This window comes from Diadema setosum, chromosome 3, assembly GCF_964275005.1.
Source record: "Diadema setosum chromosome 3, eeDiaSeto1, whole genome shotgun sequence".
In the NCBI taxonomy this organism is placed as follows: Eukaryota; Metazoa; Echinodermata; class Echinoidea; order Diadematoida; family Diadematidae; genus Diadema; species Diadema setosum.
The window spans coordinates 42,248,301-42,260,964 of record NC_092687.1 but is presented as its reverse complement, the minus strand read 5'-3'; the positions used below and the strand labels follow the sequence as shown (position 1 = coordinate 42,260,964).

General features: G+C 45.3%; 1 long non-coding RNA gene across 1 annotated transcript in view; it reads right to left on the bottom strand.

The window, feature by feature from the left end:
* LOC140226392 (uncharacterized) overlaps window positions 1-5,765 on the bottom strand; it is a 119,890-nt gene extending 114,125 nt beyond the window's left edge. Inside the window, exon 1 of the long non-coding RNA XR_011900950.1 lies at window positions 5,704-5,765. This is a non-coding gene — a long non-coding RNA (uncharacterized lncRNA). The remainder of the gene's footprint in view (window positions 1-5,703) is intronic.
* Between the last annotated feature and the right edge of the window lie 6,899 nt (window positions 5,766-12,664).

Here is a 12,664-nt window from a genome sequence, read left to right as displayed (position 1 = left end):
CGACTTCATCCTCACGCACATAAAAACATAAAAATGGCGACGAGGATGCTTACTCCGCCTGCTCCCTTCGATATTTCGGCCAGAGCATCGCATGCTTGGTCGAAGTGGAAAACGGCATTCGAGTACTACATTGCCGCTACGGGAGTCACAGAAGATGCAGCAAAACGGGCAATTCTTCTTCACTGCGTCGGACCAGATGTGCAGCAGCTTTTTGCCACGCTGAATGGGGGAACATCTTACAACTCCGCTATGTCAGCCTTGACTGGCTATTTTGTGCCGAAGAAAAACGTTGCTTTCGAGAGACACTCATTCCGCCAATGTGAGCAACGTGACAGCGAGTCTGTTGATGAGTACTACATGAGGCTTAAGACGCTCTCCTCCACGTGTGAATTCGGTGACAACGAGGACGACCACATTCGAGATCAGTTCATTGACAAATGCAACTCCAAGTCGCTACGCCGTCGACTGCTGAGAGAGCCGGACCTTAAACTGACTGGTCTTCTCTCTATCGCTCGTGCTGCGGAAGCAGCCGATCGCCAAGCCTCGGCGATGGAGATGAAGAACTCGACCCCCTCCACTGAACACGTAGACGAAGTGACTGCTGGACAGGGCTATCGAGCGCCTAATGACAGGCGTGGTCGGCGGTTCTCAAATCGCGGTCGACACCGCAAAGGAGGAGGAAGAGGATTATACGCGCCACAGCACTCGCGCCAATCTAACTTTGGACAGTGTTATAACTGTGGACTCAACGGACATCAACCTCCAGATCAAAAGTGCCCAGCTAGAGGACAGGAGTGCAGAAAGTGTCATAAAATTGGACACTATTCTCGAGTTTGTCGCAGCAGCAGCAGCTCGAAAGGCGTGAATTCAGTGGCTGAAGAACTCAGTAATTTCCAGCCATTCGACCACGAGATCGCCAGCCACCACGACAACGGCAGTGAGGCTGGTGAAACGCCTGCCACGGACACCCACCGTCTCTTCACCATTGGGCAGTCGCGAAACAAGACCCGCGTCAAAATAGCGGACATCGAAATCGACATGCTGGTCGACACCGGAGCGTCGGTAAATATAATAGACGCCCGCACATATGAGTGGATGAGAGGCCGCGCATCAGCGACTGATCTGCGATTGACCCCCACTCATATTCGCCTGTTTCCGTACGGTGCTACAACCCCATTGCCAGTGATTGGGGAATTCAGCGCTAGGACTTCGTGCTCGACTCAACTTTCCACGACAGCACGATTCGTTGTCGTGCACGGAAGCAGTGGATGTCTTCTTGGGCGAGACACAGCCGCAGCGCTACAGCTAATTCGAGTCGCAGACGAGAGTGTACAAGAGACAAATCACAACGCCAGCGCCGTTCACATTGACGCTCATCTTGCCAGCCACCACGTCGATGACCTCCAGCGTCAATATCCAGAAGTTTTTGCCGGTTTCGGCAAGCTCACCGAATACAAGGTACGTGTACATGTTGATCCGGACATAGCCCCTATTGCACAGCCAGCCCGTCGAATACCGTTTCACCTCCGTGAAAAGGTGGACAAAAAACTTCAAGAGCTAATCGACATGGACATCATCGAGCCTGTGTCAGGCCCGACATCGTGGGCGAGCCCGCTTGTGGTAGTTCCAAAGCCAAATGGGGACATACGAGTCTGTGTAGATATGCGAAAAGCCAATCTAGCGGTGAAAAGAGAGCGACACCCGATCCCCACCCTAGACGAGACCCTTACCGCACTCAACGGTGCCGCGGTATTCTCTAAGCTGGATCTAAAGTGGGGATACCACCAAATTGAACTCGAAGAGACCTCACGAGATATAACGACATTCGTGACGCATCGTGGTGTGATGCGTTATAAGAGACTGATTTTCGGATTGTCATCAGCAAGCGAAGCATATCAGTATGCCATACAGACCGCATTGCAAGGACTGGAAGGCGTAAAGAACATCTCGGACGACATCGTGGTGTTCGGGAGGGACATCGCCGAGCACGATGCCCGCCTCCACGCCGTGCTGAGACGACTCAGCGACCGTCACCTCACCGTGAATCCGGAGAAGTGCATCTTCCGGGTGCCGAAAATCAAATTCTTCGGCTTCGTGATTTCGAGAGACGGCATCGCAGCCGATGACGCCCGAATAGCGGCCATCAAAGAAGCTCGACAGCCGACAAACTCCTCAGAAGTTCGCTCGTTCTTGGGATTAGTGAATTATTGTGCGCGACTGATCCCAAATCTTGCCACCATTGCCGAGCCCCTTCGCCGACTCACTCGCGCGGACCAGCCATGGATTTGGGGTCCTGAGCAGCAGCAATCATTCGACCGACTTCGACATGCCCTGACGAGCGAGGAAGTCATGGCACATTTCGTCACCGGAGCACCGACCGAGCTACGAGTCGATGCCAGCCCCGTCGGTCTTGGTGCTGTTCTCACGCAGACGGTCAACGGGAAAACACGCCCAGTCGCGTATGCTAGTCGCACGCTCTCTGATGTGGAACGTCGGTATTCGCAAATCGAACGAGAAGCGTTAGCTGTCGTGTGGGGTTGTGAGAGATTTCATCTCTACTTGTACGGAACTGAGTTTGTTCTCCACACCGACCACAAGCCGCTCCTATACATCTACGGACCGCACGGTCGACCACACGCACGCATTGAACGATGGGCCCTACGCCTACAGCAATATCGCTTCACGATTAGGCATATGCCAGGGAAGACAAATCCAGCTGATGTTTTGTCACGTCTACCGATTGATCAACCTCATCGCGATCGAAATATCGCAGAAGAGTACATTGACGCAATTCTGACGCACGCAATACCACGAGCGCTTTCGCGACAACAAATCACCGCAGCCTCCCTAGCCGACTCCGAAATCCAACAGGTGATCGATGCGGTGAATACAGGCAAGTGGCCCGACAACCCGCGATTATCCGCGTATCAACGAGTTCGCGACGAGCTATCGACGAAGAATGGTCTTCTTCCTCGCGGAACTCGCATCGTCATCCCTACTGTGCTGCGAAAGCAAACGCTCGACATCGCACACGAGCCGCATCAGGGCATTGTGAGACTGAAGCAGGCCCTACGCACGAAAGTTTGGTGGCCGAGAATCGATGTCGATGCAGAGGCACTAGTTCGAAACTGCTCAGCCTGCCAAGCTGAGATGCCAGCTCCTCCCTCTGTGCCTCTCCAGCCATCGCCCATGCCTCGCGCTCCGTGGAGCAGACTCCACATCGACTTGTGTGGACCTCTACCGACTGGAGAAACGCTTCTAGTCGTCGTAGATGCAGCTACGCGGTGGCCAGAAGTTGAAATCCTCAGATCAACGACATCGCAAGTGATCACGTCGCGGCTAGATAAAATCTTCGCACAGCATGGATTTCCAGACGAAATCGTGACGGACAACGGACCGCAGTTTATTTCGCAGGAGTTCGCGGAATACATGAAAGCGATCGCCGTCGAACACCGCCGCGTCACAACCTATCATCCACAAGCAAACGCGGAAGTTGAGAGATTCAACGCTACTCTCATGAAAGCGATCAGAACAGCGAGAAATAGCAACCGTGATTGGCATCGAGCTATGCTAGCTTTTCTGCTAATCTATCGCTCAACGCCTCATCCGGCAACACTGGCGACACCGGCAAAGCTCCTATACAATCGAGAGCTTCGCACGAAGTTGCCGTCAACGCCAACGCCAACTCGCAGAGCGTACGCCAGTGCGAGACGACACGATCAGCGATACAAAGCGAACATGAAGGCGTACCACGACAACAAGAAACGCTCGCGACCACGGAATGTCAACCCGGGGGATCATGTTATCATTACGCAGAGAAAGCGAGACAAATTCTCCTCGCGATTCGACCCCAAACCGTGGGTAGTTATCGCGAGAAAAGGTGGAAGCGTAAAACTTCGCAGGGGAAACGAGACAGCGATGAGATACATGTCGCAAATACGCAAAATCCCCGCTCCCGCGCGACGTCCACACCGACTTCGACCTTCACGATGACACGCAGCGTGATCGTCATACCGCTCCGCAGCAGAACGGAGTAGAGCTTCGACGATCGCACAGACAATCGCGACCACCAGACAGACTTACATATTTCAGGTCAGGTGTTATCATGTGAATACTCATATGAATTATCGTGAATTCCTGACTCGTTAATTGTAAAGTACACTGAAAAAAAAAATAAAGGAACACTCAGCGGAAAACTATCAGTGCCACACGAACTGTAAATAACTAAATAACTGTAAATATATGAATGCCCGACTCTTTTCAACAGAGAACTCAAAAAAAAAAAAAAGAAGAAGAGGATTCCAAAAGAAGTCTGACTGTTCAATCATGATGTGTGATCGAAATGTAAACCTTTACCATGTTTATCCATGTTTATAAGATGTGTATTCGCAGACTAAGTTAAGACAACTCATTATGAACCCTGTTTATATACTTGTAATGAAATTGACATTACATTGCTCGTATGACATTTCATTCGTGTATTGTCGTATTATCAGAAGTATTCACAAATGTGTGAAAAAAAATATGTGTATTCATGGTGAATAATAGACATCAGATTTGCCTTAATTCTATCTTCCTTTTTACTCTCTATACGCTATCTCCTGTTTCTATGGTTACAATATGATGTATATGAAAGTTTGCGATACAACTTTGTTGGTAAACCAAAAGTTTGCAGAGTTCACATACAAAGCTCATAAAGTACATTTTAATGTATTAATTTCTACCTTCACGAGTTGATATGTTAAATATCGTTACATGCAAGTACATAACACAACAGTGCATGGATTCATATTCCACTGAAGTTTGACATGCAAAACATAATTTGTTTCAGTTTAACACGACCATATTTTGCTTGATGATCACTCATGACTTTATTCCGTATATTCCTATGTCTATTGCTCTTCCTTAACTCTTGGCTATCCTTTCTCTCACAGACAACATTAGTGATGTGTTTCTTTTCCAAGAAGGGAAGGGATATTGTGTCTGCACGAGACATATTGTGACTATCTATGGTGTAGCAGTAAACAGCATGTTTCATTCATTCCATAGTCAGCCATCTCACCGCCACCCTTCCACTGTCAAGTTCTTATCGTTCTCTGGTTTCTTTCTCTCATCATGATCTTTGATACGCCGACAGCTACTTTCTGTTCCTACTTCCTTTCCGCTCTCCCCGTCATTCATCATCACCTCATCACACCATATCAGCAATACATTGTAAACAACACCGGAAAGTCACCGGGTCATGTTTTGTAAATATAATGTACAGTGATACATCAAATGTACATGTGTTGGATTGATATACTGGAGAACAATGAATAAAGCACACTTGCGTTTTGACTCCAGAGCAAAGCAGTCATGCCTCCTTCATTCTCTCACTGAGTCTTAGAGTCCGACTTCATCCTCACACACATAAAAACATAAAAGTTATCTTCTCAATTCATAGTCTAAAGAGCATGAATTTTACTATTGTAAGTGATAAACGACAGGTTACATGGTGATCTCTCACAAGGAAAAGGACGGAGCTCTCCCAGGGTTTCCACTAACACTTTATACTGCACAGAGAGACTGGCATACTTGGTTTTCGGTTTTCCACTGCGCATGTCATAAATGTGTAAATCGCCCGCCTAGCATGACATATTGTACCGTCGTTGTATGCATTCGCAGTGTCCTGCCTTGTAATATATAGAGTGGAAAGTTACTCACCATAAGTTATAGGTATACATTCGTTGCCGGGTGAACACGTGGAAAAAAAAATAAGAAAAATAAATCTTGGTTTTTGTCTGTGTCAGCAAAATCATCAACCCTTCACACGATGGCAACCAATTCTTCGTACGACGATAGCAGACCAGAAGACGATTATCAACCAAACCAATATCCAAACTACGGTGAATTCAGTGGTTCGGCGATATATTATCTTGTGATTTTCGTCTCCTGTTCAGCTGCCGTGATTAACCTCCTTACGATGTTTGCGATTCTGGCAAGTCGAGCCTTGCGGACCAAGCAGAACATCCTCATATTCAACCTGGCCCTCTCTGATTTCCTCGTTGCCTTGTCGATTGCTATGTATTCTTTTTCTGTACTCACTCCTCCGGTAAGTCACTGAAAAAAAAGGAAATAAACAAATCAATATAATAGATCAGCATCAGTATAATTAGTCTCCTTGCAGTAACAGCAAAGTTAACTCTTGGTGTTATATCGTCGCGTAAAAAGAAATATCATCATTCTGTGGTGCCCAAAAATAAGTAGTAAGTTGCATTTTGATTTTATAGTAATTGCGATCCTTGTTGGCAGTATAGCCAGGGTGAACAGGCAAAAAAGAGAGGGAGTATACAAAAAATAGATACTAATGATATTATTACCAAGCAAATCTTCTAGAGGTGGACTAATCATGCTTTCTGAATTGTCTTGGCTCGTATTCCCTTTTAGATTTTGCCTTTTCTCGTTTTGCCAGTACTTCTTGCATATGTGACCGTGCATTACAAGACGAACATTATACGCACGCAGTGATTTTATATGAGGACGGAAAATAGGTGAAATGGGCCAACCTAACCTACGATTATATGTATTTGTTGAAAGAGCGACTCTTTTACGTTTTGCAAAATTTTGAATCATAGAACGAATAGGAAATTGTGTTTTTAGCAGTTTAGTTCTTTCACACTTTTTTTTTTTGAATGGTGTGATTTGGTGTGTGTTATAGAATCCCAATTTTATTCCTCAAAAACTCTTTAAAAAGAATAAGGCTACTACTAGCAACGTTGGCATTGATAACGGACAGAATGTCTGACAAAAGTATGCTCAATTTCAGATTAATTTGATAGACTTTCATTGTTGTTGCTCTGGAGGTTTACATCTTTTTTTGTTGTTGTCCATCGCGGCTTGTTACAGACTAAACTTGAAATAGACTCTGTACTTCACAACTTCTTTTCTCAGTTCACATGTTTCAGGAGTGTATGGATTTTTTTTTCCAATATCTAAATAGGTTAAGAGAGCCTATTAGAGTCAAGTTATACATCGTTTTAAAACTTGCAGTCTGCTCTTTTAAAATCTGCTTCTAAAAACCTGAAAAATCTATGTTTGGCGACGTTTTGTTTGTTGTGTGAAGGATGGTCACAAATGCCATGAATACGGTTTAAGAAATTATACAAGAAATACTAAAATGTTGATACAAGTCAAATTGATTTTGGATATAATGCCCATGAACTTCATATCAATAGCAGTCAATTTCATGACACTTTTAGAACCATCAGGTAGAAACACAATGGGCTCGTGGTGAAAGTGTGTTTACGCTTGAGAATAACTTCTTCATGATAATAGGCCTACTTATTGGACAGTAGGAGAGGGGGTTTGTTATAAATATACTGTAACGGTTTTGTATTTATACGTATATGATTAAGTATAGCGTTCAGTACTCTGTTGTGTTTTTGTTATGTAAGCTAGGTAGTATGCTCTGTGTGTTTCTGTTGTGTAAGCGAGCTAAACTGCCAGCTCAGCGTCTTCTCTGTCTCTTCTCTTCTCTTCGACTTAATTAGCTCGTCTTTTGTCTCTTATATTGTTCCTTGTCTCTCGCCTCGTCTCCCTCTCTCCCTCGCTTATGTTGTTCTTTGTTCTCATCCAGTCTCTCTCTCTTCCCCTCTCCTATGTTGTTCTGTGTTTGTAATCCGGTCCTCCTCTCTTCCCCTCTCCTATGTTGTTCTTTGTTCCCCGTCTAGTCTCTCTCTCTCCTCTTCTCCCTTCTTGTTCTTTGTTTCTTGTTTACGCTGGGTCCGGTGTGTCTAATTTGACTGTCTGCTTTGTAAACGTGATTGACAGCTAGCCACACTGACGGTCACTGTCATGTCCACTATAAATAGAACAGGGTTTCTCTTTGTGAGGAGATTGAGACAAGGTTGCAGATTGAGACTGAGATTGGAATACGATTACTCTGGGATTAGTGTCAGACTTCGGCAGATCACAAGAATGGCAATGTTATACCGTGTACATGTATTGAACGTCATGTGGAGAAGGCGAGTGTCATGTCGCCTTAATAAAGTCATTGTGAACCGGAATCTTGAGTCTTAGTGCAGTCTGTCATGCTTCAACATCCATTCTACAGTCCGTGAGGCCCGCTACCGACCTCATCTATCACGGAATCTCAAACCCTTACGAAAAAGTCCTGTGGTACTCCTGTGGTAATTACCACAAGACGGTACCACAGGACAGTACCACAGGAATTGTCCTGTGGTATTTTGCGACGTACCACAGGACAGTACCACAGGAATTCCTGTGGTATTTTGGGACGTACCACAGGGCAGTACCACAGGAAAGTACCACAGGCCCGGTACCACAGAACAGTACCACAGGGCAGTACCACAGGAATTCCTGTGGTATTTTGCGAAGTACCACAGGGCAGTACCACAGGACTAGTACCACAGAACAGTACCACAGGAACTGTCCTGTGGTATTTTGGGACAGTACCACAGAACAGTACCACAGGTTGATCATTACCACACAGCATTACCACAGGGCAGTACCACACAGCATTACCATGGTACCACAGGAGAGTACCACACAGGATAGATCGAAAAAAAAAAATCTGGGAGAATATTAGCCACATATCAAGGAATATTCCTGATAGGTGAGTGATGGATTTCAGGACAAACATGGCCCTACTTAATAACCTGTCCTACTCCTAACATGTAACCTCAAACGAGAGTCTACTGGCCAAGTGCCATTCTAGTCCTATAATAGATCTATATAGTCATATCCTATTCCTAGGTAGCCATCGACCGTATCAGTACATAATTTATATATATATGGCCGTCTATCCGTAAAGCATTAAGGCATGGTTACTAACTAGATTATACTTTATTATCAAGATATGAAATTACACTTTCATAACAATATCTATGATATTGGGAATAACATAACATAATTAGACAATCTTTCATAAAGTTTAAAGTAAGTCCCATCATTAATACTTTGACTTTTTAAGTCATTTATGTATTTTCTAAAAACTAGAGTGCTTTTTATGAATATTCATGAGCTATGTAAAAATTTGTACCACAGGAGTACCACAGGAGTACCACAGGAGTACCACAGAAGTCCTTATGAAATTTCTCATGCTTTATATCAGCACTTTCACTAAATAGGTAATACTGTAGGAGTATTGGACAGGTTAAGTAATGGCAAATCGATTGCTATAATTCACAGCATAACTCATCTATCAATTACTTGAGGAATATTAATATGTGCTTTTTTGTTTACATTTTTGTTATAAATTTCAGTTGATTCTGCCCTACAATTTTCCTTTGTGGTACTCCTGTGTGGTACTGCTGTTTGATGTTCTCCTGATGTGATAGTCCTCTGGCATAAAATGTAAAGAAAAAAATAATATCCTGTGGTATTTTTCTGTGGTACTTCCTATTGTATATGTGTGGTATTGTGTGGTATTGCTATGGGGCATGATCGACTGTGTGATATTACGCATTTAATTTGCTATGTGGTACTTCTGTGTGGAACAGTACCATATTATGATCTTCCTGTGGGATTTTGGGACACATACCACAGGAATATCACATGATTAGTTCCTGTGGTACTGTCCTGTGGTAATGTCCCAAAATACCACAGGACAGTTCCTGTGGTAATGTCCTGTGGTACTGTCCAGCGGTACGTCCCAAAATACCACAGGACAGTTGCTGTGGTACTATCCTGTGGTATACATCGAAAATTACCACAGGAATTCCTGTCGTACTGTCCTGTGGTACGTCCCAAAATTCCACAGGACAATTCGTGTGGTACTCTCCTGTGGTACGTCCCAAAATACCACAGGACAAGTCGTGTGGTACTGTCCTATGGTACTGTCCTGTGGTACTGCCCTGTGCTACTGTCCTGTGGTACTGCCCTGTGGTACTGCCCTGTGGTACTGTCCTGTGGTACGTCCCAAAATACCACAGGACAAGTCGTGTGGTACTGTCCTATGGTACTATCCTGTGGTACTGCCCTGTGGTACTGCCCTGTGGTACTGTCCTGTGGTACTGCCCTGTGGTACGTCCCAAAATACCACAGGACAATTCTTGTGGTACTGTCCTGTGGTACTGTCCTGTGGTATGTCCCAAAATACCACAGGACAAGTCGTGTGGTACTATCCAGTGGTACTTTCCTGTGGTACTGTCCTGTGGTACTGCCCTGTAGTACGTCCCAAAATACCACATGACAAGTCGTGTGGTACTGTCCTGTGGTACTATCCTGTGGTACTGTCCTGTGGTACTGCCCTGTGGTACTGCCCTGTGGTATACTGTCCTGTGGTACTGCCCTGTGGTACTGCCCTGTGGTACTGTCCTGTGGTACTGCCCTGTGGTACTGCCCTGTGGTACTGTCCTGTGGTACGTCCCAAAATACCACAGAACAAGTCGTGTGGTACTGTCCTGTGGCACTGTCCTGTGGTACGTCCCAAAATACCACAGGACAATTGATGTGGTACTTTCCTGTGGTATGTCCCAAAATACCACAGGACAAGTCGTGTGGTACTGTCCTGTAGTACTACCCTGTGGTACTTTCCTGTGGTACTGCCCTGTGGTACTGCCCTGTGGTATACTGTCCTGTGGTACTGTCCTGTGGTACTGCCCTGTGGTACTGTCCTGTGGTACTGCCCTGTGGTACTGCCCTGTGGTAGTGGTACTGTCCTGTGGTACGTCCCAAAATACCACAGGACAAGCCGTGTGGTACTATCCTGTGGTACTATCCTGTGGTACTTTCCTGTGGTACTGTCCTGTGGTACTGCCCTGTGGTACTGCCCTGTGGTATACTGTCCTGTGGTACTGCCCTGTGGTACTGCCCTGTGTTACTGTCCTGTGGTACTGCCCTGTGGTACTACCCTGTGGTACTGCCCTGTGGTACTGCCCTGTGGTACTGCCCTGTGGTACTGTCCTGTGGTATGTCCCAAAATACCACAGGACAAGTCGTGTGGTACTGTCCTGTGGTACTATCCTGTGGTACTGTCCTGTGGTACTGCCCTGTGGTACTGTCCTGTGGTACGTCCCAAAATACCACAGAACAAGTCGTGTGATACTGTCCTGTGGTACTATCCTGTGGTACTTTCCTGTTGTACTCTCCTGTGTTATACGTCCCAAAATACCACAGGACAATTTGTGTGTATACTGTCTTGTGGTACTGTCCTGTGGTACTTTCCTGCGGTAATGTCCTGTGGTACTGCCCTGTGGTACATCCCAGAGTACCACATGAGCCTGTGACACAGTACCACACAGTTCCGGTGTTAACATTTATTTGTGTGGTACATTGTGTGGTACTAACCAGTACCACAGGGAGTACCACGTGAGCCTGTAAAACAGTACCACACAGTTCCTGTGGTAACATTTATTTATGTGGTACATTGTGTGGTACTGCCAAGTACTACATGGAGTACCCTACAAGCCTGTGGTACAGTACCACACAGTTTCTGTGGTAACATTACAAGTGTGTGGTACATTGTGTGGTACCGACAAGTACCACAGGGAGTACCACAGGACTTTTTTGTTAGGGCGAACAATACATGTCTTCTCACACTTCTCCGACCCAGTACATCACAATCACAAGCTCCTAATAACTATACCACATACGACTATGTTCCGAAGAGAGACCGCCGGTCGGTCTCTCTTCGTTTATATTTATATTTTTCACCAGTGTCACGGCGGTCTCTCTTCGGAACATAGTCGTATGTGGTATAGTTATTAGGAGCTTGTGAGTGTGATGTACTGGGTCGGAGAAGTGTGAGAAGACATGTATTGTTCCTTTGAGATTCCGTGATAGATGAGGTTGGTAGCGGGCCTCACGGACTGTAGAATGGATGTTGAAGCATGACAGACTGCACTAAGACTCAAGATTCCGGTTCACAATGACTTTATTAAGGCGACATGACACTCGCCTTCTCCACATGACGTTCATTACATGTACACGGTATAACATTGCCATTCTTGTGATCTGCCGAAGTCTGACACTAATCCCAGAGTAATCGTATTCCAATCTCATTCTCAATCTGCAACCTTGTCTCAATCTCCTCACAAAGAGAAACCCTGTTCTATTTATAGTGGACATGACAGTGACCGTCAGTGTGGCTAGCTGTCAATCACGTTTACAAAGCAGACAGTCAAATTAGACACACCAGACCCAGCGTAAACAAGAAACAAAGAACAAGAAGGGAGAAGAGGAGAGAGAGAGAGACTGGACGGGGAACAAAGAACAACATAGGAGAGGCGAAGAGAGGAGGACCGGATTACAAACAAAGAACAACATAGGAGAGGGGAAGAGAGAGAGACTGGATGAGAACAAAGAACAACATAAGCGAGGGAGAGAGGGAGACGAGGCGAGAGACAAAGAACAATATAAGAGACAAAAGACGAGCTAATTAAGTCGAAGAGAAGAGAAGAGAAGAGACAGAGAAGACGCTGAGCTGGCAGTTTAGCTCGCTTACACAACAGAAGCACACAAAGCATAATTATTACCTAGCTTACATAACAAAAACACAACAGAGTACTGAACGCTATACTTAATCATATACGTATAAATACAAAACCGTTACACTACGTATGTATAGTAGTAAATAATATTGTCTTACTATCATATTACTATTTCAGTATAATCATTATTCATCATTCATATTATCATAAAAATCATAACTACTATTGGTAAT